Source organism: Pollachius pollachius (assembly GCF_949987615.1).
Source record: "Pollachius pollachius genome assembly, chromosome: 9".
NCBI lineage: Eukaryota > Metazoa > Chordata > Actinopteri > Gadiformes > Gadidae > Pollachius > Pollachius pollachius.
The window spans coordinates 14,219,945-14,237,444 of NC_136942.1; the positions used below are offsets into that span (position 1 = coordinate 14,219,945).

General features: G+C 48.0%; 1 pseudogene across 1 annotated transcript in view; it reads right to left on the reverse strand.

Moving 5' to 3' along the window:
* Window positions 1-17,500, reverse strand: part of LOC307080341 (neural-cadherin-like) — a 96,106-nt pseudogene that overhangs the window by 53,374 nt on the left and 25,232 nt on the right. Inside the window, exons 2-6 of the transcript in view lie at window positions 15,025-15,222; window positions 12,523-12,748; window positions 11,244-11,447; window positions 9,276-9,387; window positions 1,352-1,601 (exon numbers count right to left, since the gene is read on the reverse strand). The product of the transcript in view is annotated as a neural-cadherin-like (transcript). The remainder of the gene's footprint in view (window positions 1-1,351; window positions 1,602-9,275; window positions 9,388-11,243; window positions 11,448-12,522; window positions 12,749-15,024; window positions 15,223-17,500) is intronic.

The window sequence follows — 17,500 nt, forward strand, 5'->3', positions numbered from 1 at the left end:
TGGTCCAATCACCCAGATCGGCATGGTGCTTTAACATGCAAATTGGTCATTCATTAAACATGCTTTTTCTTTTCAATAAACCCCTCAGCACAAAGTCCTCCTGAGTCCTGCGCTGTGTTCTGTAGACTACAATCAACCCACGGTACACTGCTCCACGCGCGACACCGCTGGGCTACACAAACAAAGGTGATGCAGAAAAAAAGACTGGCGCTGTACCCTGTGTGCTTACCTGTAAGGAAAGCTGTGAAGTGTGCTAAATAATTCACCTGTGCGCTGTGATTTAGGCTAGCAGATTGCCTGGCTGGATGGAAACCTTGGAGACACCCGCTTGTGAAGCAGTGCAGAAAGCAGCTTTCCCAGTGGGTCCCGGGGAAAACAGGCCAGCGCGCCTCCCTCCAAGTTGACTTAATGTCTGTTTCCTTTGCCATGCGTGATAAACAAGAAGGTTGACGCCAGCGAGATTCATTTGAATATTCAAATTCTCCTTGCCCGCGCTCTCTCGTCAAACCCCCCCCCCCCCCCGCCATCGGTTCTCATGCGCTTCCACCTCCATCGTTCTCCTCCCGCTCATTCATCTAATTTTGGCATTCCCCTCGCCGTGGTTACAGGATGTTAAAACCATATCCAAGCACATTTTCACTCAAAGGCCGATGGAGACATCGGGTCCAGCTGTTCTTATCATCCGGCTGATGCTGAGACAGAATGCCTAGCAGGAGCAGTCAGGAGCATCCGTCAGACGCCCGAGCAGAGTTCCCAAAAGAAGCCAGATGTAACCCATAGGTTTGAATAATACATTTATAAGTGTACGCTTGTAACCCAGAAATTGAAAGTTTGCCAAGGCTAACCGCACCAAAGGAATACGGAGCGGGAAAAAATAAGATGAGACCCCATAAAAACTGCCGCACCGTCGACGTGGAAGTAGTTTAAGAGACAGCATTTCCCTAATCTGCTGATAAAACCACAACACCGTAGTCTTCTTGTATTGTAGGCCATCCTTGAGCAGGGCGTGTCACTCCTCCCTGATCCATACTGACGCACCAACAAATAGCAGTATTTCTATGCCTTCACGGACAGGACAGTGGGTTGGAAGAGCGAGGGGACGGCACGTAGCATACAGGAATCGAACCCCGGTCGCGTTAGGCTGCGTTGCCGCCCTGATTAGGGAACTAGCAGGTTGGGTCGTGGAACCTAGCCGACACTTTAGGCAGAGCTCAAAAACACCCCAAACATTTTGTTTTTTTATAAATAAATACATCAGTTAAAAAAATCAAAATCACCCAGAATGAACCAAATAATAACAAAGGTATAAATGATTAAGCCGCAAATCCTTGAATAAAAGACAAGCACTCACGCGGGCTGGGAGAACTCGGGGGCCTCGTCGTTGACGTTGGCCATCCTCACGCGCACCGTGGCCGTGCCCGAGTGGGCCTCCTCGCCGTGGTCCACCGCCATCACCACAAACTCATACAGGTGGTTGGGCCGCTCGTAGTCCAGCGGGCCGGCCGGGAACACCGTGCCATGGGGGGAGATGCTGAAGTCTGGGCTCAGGGTGTAGTAGGTGAGCTCAGCGTTGGGGCCCGAGTCACAGTCAGTCGCCAGCACTGAGAGAGAGAGAGAGAGAGAGAGAGAGAGAGAGAGAGAGAGAGAGAGAGGGAGAGAGAGATTTGAGATTTTACAAACCAACTTTATTTACATATTAGTTATGTTACATGAACATTAATAAAGTGCGATTTGTGCGTGTCTCTTCAGTTTGAGATAGCCTATCTTTTAAACATGTGTGCAAACAGCAAGTCATCCTCCACAACAGAACAGACAATGTTTTTGTAGCACCAGCGATTTTTAAAAGTGTCCACCTCGCCAATATTCTTATAAAATGTGTACTCTAGCCACAGCCTGGCCCTGATGTTGCAGAGCCAGACTGTGCGTGAATCCTGTCCTTCTTTGTTTTCCACACGGTTTTTTCTACTAATGTAGATTGCCATTTTTGCTTCCCCCGAGAGATAATTTAATAATTGCCACTTGTCCTTCCCTTCTTTTTCGTACTCAGCCCCCATGATAAAAACCTTCTCAGAGAAATTGACACCAAACAAATTAAAAACCAATGCTAAGAGAGTGTAAAACTGTGCGAGCCTCTTGCACTCAGAAAAAACGTGAAAAACAGTCTCACGGAGATTACAGAAAGGACACATGCTCAAAACAGCTGGATTAAGAACAGAAATAAAAGAATTGGAGGCGATGGCGCCATGTAAAATTCTCCACTGGAGGTCGGCAGTCCGCTTCTTGAGGGGGGGTTTATAAAACAACTTCCACTGTGGGCCGGGCCCATTGCGGCCCCCTAACCTGTTGGTCCACACGGTGGGGGGGCGGTTGCTCAGCCCGGCACGGTTGATGCTTTTCACACAGTTCGCATAGAGAGTCTTTTTATCAGCCCTGTTTACGGAGAGCCTATTTGGGCGACAGGGAGTGAGCAGGGAGCCTGTCAGCTCCCCTACCACGGGGCTCAGGTGGACATCAGGGAAGGGGTCAGCGGGGTCTGGTGTGGCTCTCCCTAGGTTGTAGTCCATCAGAAGTCTTTTTTCTTTGATAGACAGTCTCTGTCTCCAGAGCTCCAGGAGTCTCCCTGCCACTCGGTGTGATCGGAGGCCCAGCAGAGTGCCCAGGGCCCCAACATTGTCCAGCGCTGGCCCCACTACATCGAACAGCTGCTGTAGGCAAACAGTCCCTGAACTGCACAGTGCCCCCGTCAGGCCGGGAGTGGTACTGTTGGTGATGTCTAGCCTAGCCCCGTGGATTAGTGGCTCCTTCAACAACCAGTGCAGAGAGTTAGCTTCTTGACACGTTTTATGACTAAAAAGGGCCCATGACTTAAAAACACCCTGATAAAACGGAGGTAACCCACTTAATTCTAAGAATTTAGAATCAGTTAAAAACAGAGCAGTATCTAGACCCAGGTTACTTACACGTCTGAGAATGCAGCTGGCCACATTCCTCCATACCAAGTCTGTCGGACCAGACAGAAACTTTTGTAAAAACTGAATTCTAAAAGTGGCTGTTCTACTGGCCAGGTGGATGAGGCCTTGTCCCCCCTCCTCTCTAGATAAAAACAGCACTCCCTGTGGCACCCAGTGCAACCCATCCCAGAAAAAATCCACCATCTTTCTTTGAATTTGGGCTAATAAGCCTGAGGGAGGGTCAACACATGCAAGGCGGTGCCACAGTTGGGAGGCTACTAGATTGTTTAAAACCAAAACTCTACCTCTATAGGACATATGCGGCAGTAGCCATTTCCATTTTTTAAGTTTACCTTCCACTTTTTCTGTGACGTTCTCCCAGTTCTTCTGGGCTATGGTTTCCTTCCCAAGAAAGACACCAAGGTACTTTAAGCCATCCCTCTTCCAGGTCAAATTTTGGGGAAGAACTGGGAGACCGCCACGCCATTCACCGACAGCGAGGGCCTCGCTCTTTCTCCAGTTAACCCTCGCTTTCGATGTAGCTGTAAAGTCACTAATGATCCTTGTTAAAATGTCCACATCTCTTTGGTTCTTAGTAAAAACAATGACATCATCAGCGTATGCAGATAAGACAACATTCTCACTAAAACCAGGTAAAACCAGACCTTGTAGGTTGGAGCGTATTTTACTGAGGAGGGGTTCTAGGGAGAGTGCATAGAGCATCCCGGACAGAGCACAGCCCTGCCTGACGCCTCTGCACACTCTAAAAGGAGCACACAGACCGCCGTTGAATTTCAGCACACTCTCAACTTCATTGTACAACACTTTGATCTTGGCTATGAAACCAGCGCTGAACCCGAATTTTGCCATAACTTTCCATAGGAAGTTGTGTTCAACGCGGTCAAATGCCTTCTCCTGGTCTAGGGAAATCAAACCAGTATCAATGCCAATGGACTTAGAGACCTCCAAGACGTCCCGAATCAGGTAGACATTGTCTACCATGGACCTGCCGGGCACACAGTACGTCTGGTCCCGATGGATGGACTGCTCCATAGCTTCCCTCAGCCTGTTGGCAAAGGCTTTGGACAGAAGCTTGTAATCCACACAAAGCAAAGACACAGGCCGCCAGTTCTTTATGTCCTGCAAATTCCCCTTTTTTGGTAGAAGCGTGATGACTGCTCTACGGCAGGACATTGGCATGGAGCCGCAGGCCAGGCTCTCATTAAAAACATCCAACAAGTCTGCAGATAAAATTTCCCAGTACGCTTTATAAAATTCAACTGTCAGACCGTCGATGCCCGGAGCCCTCCGCCCCTGCATGCTCTGTAAGGCGGCTAGAAGCTCCTCGATGTGCAGAGGCCTCTCTAGTTGTAAGTTGGTCGCCATAGAGACCTGGGGTAGCCCACTGCAGAACCCCTCCAGTGTGTCCTTCTCCTCATACTCCGAAGAGTAGAGGGAGGAATAAAAACCAACAGCTCTCGCTCTTATCTGCCCTGGCTCCGTCAGCTCTTGGCCTGTGTCTGAGAGCAATGTGTGGATTACCCGCCTCTGTCCATTCTTCCTCTCCAGGCCGAAGAAGAAGCTAGAGGGAGCGTCCATCTCAGAGATGTTCTGAACTCGGGACCTGACTAACGCACCCTGTACTTTGGTGTCCAGCAGGTTAGCTAAAGCTAGCTTTTTTTCTTTGAGGATTTCAATATATCCCCTTTCTCCAGATGACTCACTCATCTTTTCCAACTCCACTATAACAGTCTCCAAGTCCTTCATAGACCGAGTGATGTCCTGTGAGACATTGAGGGTGTGCTGCTGACATAGAAGTTGAATTTGAGTCTTTCCATGGTCCCACCATTGCCTAAGACTACTAAAATCCCCCTTTGTCTGCCTAAAAACACCCCAAAAGAAGCTCAAAGCATCCTTAAACTTTCTGTCCAATGTTAAAATAGAGTTAAAGTGCCAATGTGCGCTTTTTGGCTTAAAATCTCTAATTAGAACATGACATACAACCAAGGAATGATCACTAAAACCGGTGGGAAAAATTTTACACATTTTAAGAATGTTAAAATGGTGCTTAAAAACATAAAAACGATCAAGTCTAGCTGAGGAGATCCTATTCTCTCTGAGGTGGGACCATGTGTACTGTCGGCAATCTACATGCGTCCTTCTCCACACGTCCACCAGGCCATGAGAAATGACCAGCTGCCTCAGTGCATGTTGAGAGGCTGGATGTGGCTCTGCATGGTTGCGATCTAATGTCTCATTTTCCGTGCAATTGAAATCCCCACCCAGGAATAGATAATCCTCTGAGTTGCAACTATTTAATTTATTTGTTATTTTTTCTAAAAACAGCTTCCTCTCTGTACCATTGGTTGGAGCATAAACATTTATAAAAACCACATTAAACTGTTCAAACCGAGCTTTAATTAAAAGCAACCTCCCCATGATGACATGCTCGACCTCCATGGAAACTGGAGAGAAACTCCTGGAGAAAAGGAAGCCCACTCCTCCACTGAGGCTAGTGTTGTGGCTCAGGACTACATCCCCTTCCCATTCCCTTCTCCAATCTACCTCATTTTGAGCACAACTATGGGTCTCTTGTAGAAAAAGGACATCAATTTGTTTTGTTTTAAAAGTCTCATAAATGAGTGCCCTTTTTTTTGTCTCCCTTGCTCCATTGACATTGAGACTTCCCATGCTAAAAAGCTCCGTCATGAGTGAGGTATTTAAAACAGAATAAAAAAATAAAAGTAGTGGAACCATTAGCTTAGTTAAGACACACATCAGATATTCTATGCTCGTTGCTGTTCATCTGCCTTCTTGCTTTCAGCACCAGTTTCCTGAGTCTGTACATTTCTTGGTCTGTAATGCCAGATTCAATTCTGTTGTTAGCGTAAAATCTGGCAGAAACATAAAATGCTGGAATATCTGGGAAATATTCCTCCAGCTTGACTCCTTTTGCGTTTTTGGTGTCCTGAAGAAAGGACTTAATTTTCTCCGGTGAATATGTTTTCTTTTGCTGACTGCAACTTAGCTTTTCTATGTGCACGATGTCACTGTCATCTGAGAGACTTTCCTCTCCACTGTCACTGTCTGTCTGTGCAGTCTGTTTTTTCCCAGTCAGCCTGTCTTTCCCCAACTTGCTTGCCTTTGAATCACTGCTTTTGTTTTTAGCCTTCCCTCTGCGTTTTGTTGCAGGCTTTGGCCTTCTTTCTGCTGCTTCCTCCTCTACCATCATCTCCTCTTCTTCTATCCGTTCCGCCCATGAGCTGCCCTCTTCTTGCCCCTGCATCTCACTGGCTTCACCTGCCTCACCTTCTACCGTTTCCCCAGATTCAGCTGGTTTACCCAGTGAATCGCTGATATCACCCACCACTTTCATATTTTCCTCCCCACCACCTCCTCCTATTGTCCCTATAGTTTCCTCACCCATCCCATTTTCTCCCACCTTTTTGTGTTTTTCACTTAGTTTTTCCCCACTGACCTCACTCTCGCCCACTTCAAACTCAGCTGGTTTACCCTGTGCCTTGCTGATCTCACTCACCTCTTTCACATTCTTCTCCCCACCACTTCTTATTGTCTCTATATTTTCCTCACCCATCCCCTTTACTTCCATTTTTTTGTATTTTTTTGTTAGTTTTTCCACACTCACCTCACTCTCACCCACCTCCACCTCACCAATGTGCACTCCTACACCGTCCTCAGTGTCGCACACGGCAGTCCTGCTGACTGTCGTGCGCGGTGCGGCGATCGGCCCCCCGAAAACCGCACTCGGCCCCGCAACTGCAACGCTCTCCGTTGGCGTAACCGCGGCAGCGGAACCGAGCTCCGCAGAGATCCCCCCCCGCCCCGCTCCAACCGGCGGAGCGGCGGAGGTCGCCCCTTCCCTCCCCGGGCCAGGCGGAGCCGGCTCCCCGCGCCCCGGACAGGCCCTCACGGTGTGTCCCTCCACACCACAACCAAAGCATTTCATTACCGACGAGGAAGCGAAGATCACGTAGTCATAATCATCTACTTTAACATGAAAGCGGAGGTTGAGCTCCGCATCCCGATTGTTAAGTATCATATATATGTGTCTCCGGTGAGACACAACGTGTTTCATCAAAGGAGACTTAAACCCAGACAGGATCTTTTTCATCGGTGAGACGATTTTTCCATGCCTGGATAGCTCTCTACTGAGAAATTCGTCAGTAATAAAAGGAGGGACATTGGACAAGGTTATTTTTGTTGCCGGCTGCGTCAACGTTAGCACCTGCACAAACATTCCATTCACCGTGAGACCCGTCTCGACAACGCGGTTCACCTTCTCCACCTGGTCCAGGAAGAGGACTACGGCACTATTCATACGAGCGGCTGATTTCACGCTGCCATGCCCGACTACCTCTCCCACAGCCAGCCCGATGTCCTCCACGCTACACGGGAAACCGGCACCAACTTTGATGCCATGTTTCCTCGTGAGCTGAGCGAACTCGCCATTTACCATGGCGTCCACACCAGACGCCGACCGGCGATTACGCCGGTCGGCACAACCCCACGCACAAAACCCCAAACACCCCAGAAAACGAGTGTCAATAAACTAAAGTAACTATCACCAGTGCACTCTCGTTATATTACAAACAAAAAGGAATCGAGATTGAAACGCACACGCTCCTGACTTACTCACACAACTCGCTCCCAGCATGCAACAGAGAGAGAGAGAGAGAGAGAGAGAGACAGAGAGAGGGGGGGGGGGGGAGAGAGAGAGAGAGAGAGAGAGGGAGGGAGGGGGAGAGAGAGGGGGAGAGAGACAGAGAGAGAGAGAGAGAGGGAGGGAGAGAGAGAGAGAGAGAGAGAGAGAGAGGGAGAGAGAGAGAGAGAGAGAGAGAGAGGGAGGGGGAGAGAGAGAGAGAGAGAGAGAGAGAGAGAGAGAGAGAGAGGGAGGGGGAGAGAGAGAGAGAGAGAGAGGTGAGCTCTTAGGAGACTCTGGTCTAGTGGTGAGTCCCAGCAAATAGGTTGCAAGGTATACCAGGCAGTCTTCGGCAAAGTGCCCAAATTGCTTTGAATTGAAGCGTTTACTTTGTATAAATGTAAATAAAACATGACTTTTCAATGTATCTCATTTACAAATGAAAATGCTGATTCACTAAATGAGAATGCACCAACTGACTTACCAATCTATGGAACAATGTTATAATGATGTCTCTTTTGCTTTTGCAGTACCATCAGACAAATATTACCTTTCAAATGAAATAGTTTATTTTTATCTTGTACAGGTATCCGGAAATGATTGTCAACAATACACACGTTTTCCGAGTATCCAGGCTTCCCTTCTGTGACATCATTAAAAACCTGGTGCATTTCATCTCTTTTGGTCATTCTATATTACTCTGGGCAATTCTTAGTCAGAACATGTTCCTCCCACTTTACAGTTTCTCCACTACCTTCAAAAACCTAATTTCTATCAAACTCGAACTGTACAACCCCAATTACCGCAGTTGTAACCCTAATAAAACAAGTTATTGTTTAATTATGTACATGACTACATCTTGACCCATTTCATTTCCCTTTTTCAACCCATAAGGAATTAAGTAAATGCGTCATTGTAATGTATTCTCCCCTATCTAGTCATCTCGCAAAAGAGACGGTTTGAAAGACAAAACAACATTAATATTTGATGGTGAGGAAATTGGGGATTCGCAAGACTTCATATAAGTTAATGTTGTAATCAAATTAAAAAAGGCAATATTCTTTCATTTAATAATGTGTTATCGCATTCCAACTATAATAAGCCTCGCCTTTCCTCTCAGGATTCTCCAGAACTGTTTGTTATCCACACGTTTCCCTAACGGAGCCGTGATTCTGGAGGGCAAAGTGTACCATGTGCAACTCAACGGAGCGATAACTGTCCTGCATAATGAGATACTGTGAAATTATTTAGCGGGCTCGCGTTGTATAGTATTAATTAGCGCTTTCAATAATGCATGTATTACACGAGGCAAAACAAAAATACTATTACAGCTCGGTGGTAAATCACACATTATGCTGGGGACGCATTCAGACTGCGCAGCGTGGCAACCCCGTCTGGAATCTGTGTTTGTTTCTGCTTTCGTCGGCATGAGCCAAGGATACGGTTTCATACGTGCGTACGAGGGGCTAACAGGAGCTGACATTTACATCACAGCTGTAGGGCGGATCACTCTCAACGGTAGGCAGGTAGGAGAGTCTGTCGGCGGGGCAACAGACTCAGCGAGAGAGAGGGAGAGAGAGGGAGAGAGAGGGAGAAGGAGAGAGGGAGACGGCTCAGGCAGATGGTGACCACGAAGACGGGGACACAGGAGGAAAGACGCTCACCCTGCAGGATGGAGGTTGCCGTGGTTACGGCTTCGGGGACCCCGTCCACACTGTATATGGACTGGAGGAACTCGGGGACGCAGTCGTTCTCGTCGGTGATCGCCACCTGAACCTGATTACGTGCGTAGAGGGGGGAAATGAGCCGAAAACAGAAACAGGAGCGGGAGCCGGAGGGAGAGGAAGAAGAAGAGGACGATGAGAGAACAGAGAGGCAGAGGGGAGACGAACAGACGACAGGAGAATACATTAACGGGATTATTATTATCGTTCCATTGACATATATCAGGCTATTAAGAGGGTATAGACAGCTAAACTACTATGATGCTAAATCAAGGAGAGATCTAGGGGGCAGCAACCTAACTCCGGAGAGCCCCCCCCATCTTTTAACTTGTGGTTCCTAAAGACGTCAGCTCAGTACAAAGCCTTCGACTTCATGACTGAGTCCAAAATAGAAAAGCCACACTGAGCACTTGTGTGCGCCACTATGTGTGTGTATTTCGTGTGTGTGTGTATTTCGTGTGTGTTTTTACCCTTAAAAGCCACTCCTCCCCCCCCCGCACACACACACACACACACACACACACACACACACACACACACAGACTACGAGCTCCTTGTCATCACCGTTTGTGGAGTGTGAAGTGACAGCATTGTAATGGTCCTGAAAATAGCTAGGATTTTCTCCCCAGTCCTACACTTGTCTCCCTTCATAGTCCACAGCATTCTCCAGTGGGGACAGAGAAACCCATCTACCAGGAACAACAAGGATCGTCAAGTGCACACGGACAAGAAATCCAGTAAATGACCTGAAAATATTACAACATACAGTAAGGTGGGTGCTATCGACCCAAGCAACTTTCTTCCATGCTACACTCTCTGTCCCTTCTTCTGGCTTCGTAAAGGCCACTAGTGGAGACTTGAAAGGGGTGAAGCAAAACAAAGATAATTTGAGGCCATGCTTGACTAGGTAACATTTCAAAACCACCCATCCATGCTATTATCACAGACAGTTAAAATCCCTGTTGCTCCTCTAATTACGCTTCACTCATTACTGCACACAGTTTCCAGTGGTCCCAGTGTTTTCTGTTGTCTATCTGACCCTTATGCTAAAACACAAAGCCCTTTGAGACGGCCAATGTAATTAAGCACTGGAAAAAGAAATAAGAAAAAACACTTGACAAAGCATCACTTTACCTCCTATAGTAATAACTAACATACAGCGAGCATTTGCCCCCAGGCTTGGTATTTTTTTAGTTTTTATGCTTCAAAGGAGAACAATGATTATTGAATGTTACTTTCACTGTATGGATGATGGTGGAATACATAAGTGACCTCTTAATTGACCAATGCACACCACACACACAACACACACAACACACACACACACACACACACACACACACACACACACAAACACACACACACTCACACACACACACACACCACACACACACACACACACCACACACACATGCACACACTACACACACACACACCATACACACACACACACACTCATACTCAATTCTCCCTCATTCTCTCTCTCTCCGATTCCAAGGCTTCATTGGCATGAAAAAATAGACAAACAAGAATAATAGTAAATATAAAAAAAATAAGGGTTTATTCGTAGGGTTATTCAAGGGTCTTTAAATAAAAAAAGAATACACATTTAAAAGCCTCTCTTCCCTCTCTCCTTATCTTTCTCTCCTTTTTCCTCTCTTTATCCCTCTCCCTCTCTCTCTCTCTCTTCTCTCCCTCTCTCCCTCCCTCTCTCTCTCTCTCTCTCTCTCTCTCTCTAACTCCCACTCATCCCCCTCTCTCCCTCTCCATCTCCCCCTCTAACTCTATCTCCCTCTCCCTCCCCTCTCCCCCCCCCCCCCCCCCCCCCCCCCCCCCCCCCCCTCTTTCTCTGTCCCTAGCCAGTGGTTGTCTCTCTGTGTGTTCAAACCAGCAGTGGAGCAGGCTGACCTCTATGGCGCTGCTGAGGCTGTCGGGCTCCTCGCTGGCCCGCACCATGAGGAGGTAGCGCCGCTGGTCGCTCTCGTAGTCCAGCGACCGGTCAGGCTGATCTCCCCGCTGTCCTGCTTGATGCTGAAAAGGCTGCTGGGATTGATCAGCAGGCTGTAGCTGATGGGCTGCTTTTGGAAGGAGAGCGCCAACACAACCAGGAAGCTGTTGGCGTAAGAGGCAGCGGGAGGGGGAAGAGAAGAGTTCAGGGCATATTTATTGGAAGTCAGTTGAGTCGACTCTCGCACTTAAATTATCCCCAGGTTAAGAGTAAGTATAGACCTATGAATAAACATGATATCGACTCAACGGCAAGGCAATTAGTGTAACTTGAACGAGGAATTAAACATAATCAATCAATATACACACAGCACAGCGGGGTTATTGAGCTGTTGGGAGCGTTAGAATAAATACTCTTGATAATACGTTTGATAGCTATGTTTATGCAAATCGACATTTTTCATGTCAGACCATGAAAATGTGTCCCTCTCGTGCGTCACCCCCTCTTGTGTGTGTGCAAAAGTTGGGGCCTTGCGTAACAAGCATGTGCATTAACGACGATGACTGCGACCAAAACAACAACAACCAAAAAACAAAGTGTATTTTCTCTCTCTGCCACTCGCAGTGTCGCTGTGTGAATACCGGCTATAACCGGAGGAGGCTAATGAACGTGTCTAGTTAGGGCAGTGCAATTAATATAATTTTGATCGCCATTTTCATTTTTGAGTCAAACTATACATATTTGTACAAAATTGTCAATTTGAAAATTTTCTATTTCCATTTTTGCATATTTTTTTAAGGGGGAATTTCAAAGTTCTTAGTTACAAAGGTTTTTTTGGAGAGAAATGCTGAATACATGCATGATGTTTTCAAACTCCAAAATAATTATGATTTCAATATTGACCAAAATAATCGTGATTATGATTTGTTCTGTAATGGAGCGGCCCAATGACTGAGTGCAAACGACAAATATATCTGCTTTAGCTTCCTGCACGGTGCGTAGCGCGTAGGGAGCTAGCGCGTAGCGCGTAGGGAGCTAGCGCGTAGGGAGCTAGCGCGTAGGGGAGCTAGCGCGTAGCGCGTAGGGAGCTAGCGCGTAGCGCGTAGGGAGCTAGCGCGTAGCACGTAGGGAGCTAGCGCGTAGCACGTAGGGAGCTAGCGCGTAGCGCGTAGGGAGCTCGCGCATGGGGAGCTAGGGAGTAGCGTGTGTCGGACACCCCAAGGCGAGGTTCCTACTCACGCCTGTCCCTCCGGCGTGTTCTCTGGGATGGAGATGGCGTAGGTGCTGTTGGTGAACTGCGGCGCCCGGGGCCCCGCCACCACCGACACCACGGCGGAGACGCTGCGGCCCCCCAGCCCGTCCACCGCCGCCACGCTCAGCAGGTACTCGGCGTTCCTCCGCAGCGGAACGCCGGTGGTCACCACGTGGCCCGTCTGCTTGTCGACGGAGAAACAGCCCTCCCCACCTGCAGGCATACAGATCACACACACACACACACACACACACACACACATACACACACACACACACACACACACACACAACATACACACACACACACACAAACGCATGCACACAAAAGGTGTACCAAACACAATTAACGAATGCAGAACCAATATGGGTGGGAGTGCAAAATATATTCTCCCTCTGTGATATATTTTATATATATAGATATCAAATATTAGTATTAACAGTGGTACTTCCACTAATTTATAACAACACACACACACACACACACACACACACACACACACACACACACACACACACACACACACACACACTGGCAAGGGGCGTCGGTCCGGCCGCCAGGGTAGACTAGATGTGGATTATTAGCAGAACAATAGCTGTAATCACTGCCGTGAGAGCCTTCCAGAGACTGCTTAATGACGCTTATTTAGCGGTGTTTCATTTCACAATGATATGCCGCCGAGATTTTGAATTGCAATGTGTATTTTGCACACGTAATTGTGTGAAATGGAGTTGGGAGTTGTTGTGAACAAAAAAGCGTCAGTATACTTTTAGACCAGGTTCACTTGACAGCAGAAAAACAACAACACAAACTCTTTTATCCATGTTTTCAATTAATTGGGTGTAATTACGGTCTGGCTGTTCAATTTGTCGTGACGCAATATCTATACCAACTAAATGGTTGTTATTCCGGTGGGATCAGGTCCTCCTGAATGCGGTTACATTAACCAACATACAGTACATGAAAGATTGTGTTCCCTTAAGTATACAATTATGAATAATGTATACTTTTTTTTACTTGACTTCCACACACACTTTAGAAAATGAAACAGACCACAGATGAAGCTACACCATCGTTGATCTCCCCATAGAAGATCTAAGGGTTTATTCATGTTGGCTTTCTCTGCCTGCCGCTGAAGTGCAGATCAAAACAGGAACCCGATAATCTATGTACTATAAATATCAATGAGTAGAGGGCGGGCCTGACATACCAAGAGAGTTGTGCCCTCTTTTATCCTCGGATATTTGAGCAGTTAGGCCAAGGATCTCCGCATCCAAACCGTCTGATTAAATGAAACACACAGCAAATTGGTCCCTGGCACTGAAATGCGGATCATAGTTGTTTTGTTTTGATTATTATGTGTGTCTGCTCAGTGTCTGTACCAATTATGGCCCTCGCAGGTGACTGCTAAGAATAGAGCTTCCAGTTGAGTGCCAAAGAGGCAGAACAGACACGATAGGCCGAGTGCCCATAAGTCACGGCACTGGAGGTTTTTTTATCTGCATCAAGGAAATGGGATGTGGAGTAATAGGGGTCAGGAGAAAGCAGTTGGATGTTAAGCCCTCCGATCAGGATTAGCAAAACCCACCGGCACGACAAACTCACACACTGACACATAGATGCGCGTCCGAACACACACACACACACACACGTACAGATTCCCACACACACACGGGCACGCACAACACACAAGGGCACGCACAACGCTCACACACACACACACGTACATACAATCAGACACCCTCATCTAAACACACACACACAAACAGAAACACACACATACACACACACACGGGCACACACAACACACAATGGCATGCACAACCACACACATGCATACAATCAGACTCTCCCATCTAAATACACACACACACGCTCACACCCGACGACACACAAACAACCACACTGTGCAGAGCCGCACACATTTTCAAAATGCTAACAAAGCCCTAAAGCCCATCAGCATGGGGGTCCACAGCACTACAGCTGAGAGATTATACACCATGCTGGGTGGGTCTGGGTTTTGCCGTGTTAGAGCGATAGATAAAGATAGGAATGGAGCATGAGAGAGATAGAGACAAAGAGAGAGAGAGAGAGAGAGAGAGAGAGAGAGAGAGAGAGAGAGAGAGAGAAGAGATTGAAAGAAAGACACAGTGAGAGACTGAGAGAGATAAAAACACAGAAAGACAGAGAGGGAGGGGCTGTGAGAGTGTGAGAGTGAAGAATACATTTTTTGTGTGTATGTCTCTGTGAGTGTCCTTTTGCATGACTTATTGGTAATTGGTTTGTTTGTGTCTGTGTCCGTGTGTGTGCGTGTGTGTGTGTGTGTGTGTGTGTGTGTGTGTGTGTGTGTGTGCGTGCCGAAGGCATGTGCAGACAGAGAGGAAGTAAACACTTCCTGTGTGTGTATGTGTGTGTGTGTGTGTGTGTGTGTGTGTGTGTGTGTGTGTGTGTGTGTGTGTTTGTTTTCCCACTAAAACAAGTGCGCGTACCATCAGAAAGGAAGTACTCCACCTCCCCGCTCTCGCCCTCGTCCCCGTCCCGGGCCTGCAGCTGGTACACCAGGGTCCCGGGCCCTGCACCTGGGGCCACCACCGCCAGGTAGGGGTACGGCTCCATGCTCCACTCTGGCACGTTGTCGTTAGCGTCCGTGATCTTCAGCTTCACCTTGTTCAGGTACCAGTCTGGACCTGGGGGGAGCGAAGGGAGATGGTGGGGGGGGGGTGGAGACAGAGAGGGTGACAGGGGAGAGGGGTTACTTGAAGTGACAGCTGTCACATAACGCCTGCATGTGCGTCCGACAGGGAGAGGAGAGGCCCCGGGGACAGAGTGCAGGCGGGCAGGGGAGTCAATCGAGGGCACCTTTGGGTGCACGTTGGGACACGAGCCCTTGGTGGAGAATATGAAGGAACATGAGGTCAAGAGACCTGCCGTAGCACCTGATGGGGGAAGGCATTGAAACAGCCTCTAGTTTCCTTGCCCAGGCAGCTGGATAAAGGAAATTGCCATTCTCTCTAAAAGTAGTAATTTGCTGTCTATCTCTCTGTCTTTCCCTTTCCGCGCCTGTCCTCCACCCTTGTTAAATTTCAGCCAGGGAAGCGAGAGGATGAGGGTGAGAGGAAGCGAGAGACGGTTAGAGATGGAGAGAAGGAGAGGACTCAAGAAAAATAGATAGAAATGGAGCATGAGAGAGAGGAAGATAGACAGTGAAAGAGAGACAGAGAGAGAGAGAGACGGACACGGGGATGGGGGGAGTTGTTTGGCTGAGGTTAGTTGAGGTGTCCTCAATCAGTAGCATACCGACTCCCGTGAGTGCTGCTCATGGCGGTACCACCAGGCCAGCACTGTGTAAACCCACCTTGATCTCACCACTGGGGGCCAGAAGATGATGTCTTGCCACAGCGGACATGCTGCTGTGCTGTGTGTGTGTGTGTGCTGTGTATGTTTCTGTGTGTGTGTGTGTGTGTGTGTGTGTGTGTGTGTGTGTGTGTGTGTGTGTGTGTGTGTGTGTGTGTGTGTGTGTGTGTGCGCGCGCGTGCGTGTGTGTGCGCGTGCGCTTTTGCAAGTCTCAACGGTGTGAATAAGAAGATTTTCCCGGAATCCAATTACCAGGCTTGCCTCAGCCTTCTCCAGTGTGGCTGGTCGTAGCGGAGCACCTGACCGCCCAAGGAGGGCTCGGTTTACTGCTGGCTAATTCTCTAATCTCTGCGTAAACACTTCCAAGGTGTTTGCTTTGTGATGGAGAACCCTGATAATTTACCCCCAAAAAGGTACACGCTTTCCATACCGTTTTGGACAACTTCATTACTTTGCACGGGGGTTGGGTGGGGGTTTGGGGGGAGGGGGGGGGGGGGGGGGGAATGAGGAGGGGGTGGGCGTTGGGGATAACAACTCATAACGGTTATTAACATTTCAGAGGAGATAATGTTCACACCTCATTGTGGGCTGAAAGAATCCCCGCCGGACTCCACAAGCCCCGGTGCACTGCTGCGGTCCGTCACACCGTCCATAGGTTTTTATGGGCTGTGTGCGAACATGCGGGATAGATGAATCTCATATAAGCCCCACACCAGGTAGTTCTCCTAAGGGGCCCAAGGAAAGCAACTATGGATTTGAAATCCCATTATGTAATAGGGCTTTCTGCGTGGGGCCGTTGGCTATTTGTGGGCTTCATAATCCCGGTCAAAGACAGCGTGGGAGATTTGTGTACGTCGCATTCTGCCTTATAACGTTCCGGGTATTGCGGAAGGGAAGAATCTGTGAGACTAATTGTGTGATTAGCCAATAGATATAACTGCAGGTGAATGTGTGTCTGTTTAAATGCTGTGTGTGGTTCTTTTATTGATGCTAGGAGCTACTATATTGTTTGTGTTCCAGACATTAACGATTCTCCAAAAAAAAGTCCTGAAGTCTTAGTTCTGTCTCTAATTTTAAACACTGATTTATGAGCACAACCCCTCTCCCACCCACCCACCCCATAAAAAAACAGGGGAAACAAACTGATTTATTACTACATTGATCCTGCAATCGTAATTGGCTGAATTTCAAGAACCCGGTCCTGCATCATACACAGACGCTCCCATAATGATGGCTGAATTTTCGCCACAAGTATCGGCTGCGTTAAATACGTCACATTTTAATGTTGCTGCTTTCCTCCACCATCCATCACCTTCTGCCCCCTCAAAGCGTCCACTAAAAAAGTCGTAGTCGCTGTGTGCAAGAGATGATTCCCGTTGTCGGTTCTCCCTTTCAGAGCACCAGATTTATCCCGGCAGCATGCACAATTGAGATTTTCCTCATTTAAATGCAACGCTAAATCTTTTTGAAGTGCCAGCATTTTTTATTTTTTTGCTCAGCTGGATGCAAATGAAACAAAAGCAGATGCTTGGGCGGCCGGTTCAGACGGCCCCGTGTGTTTGTGGTGTGAGAGAGAGCAACACACGGAGAGCGTGTAACGCGGTAGGGCGG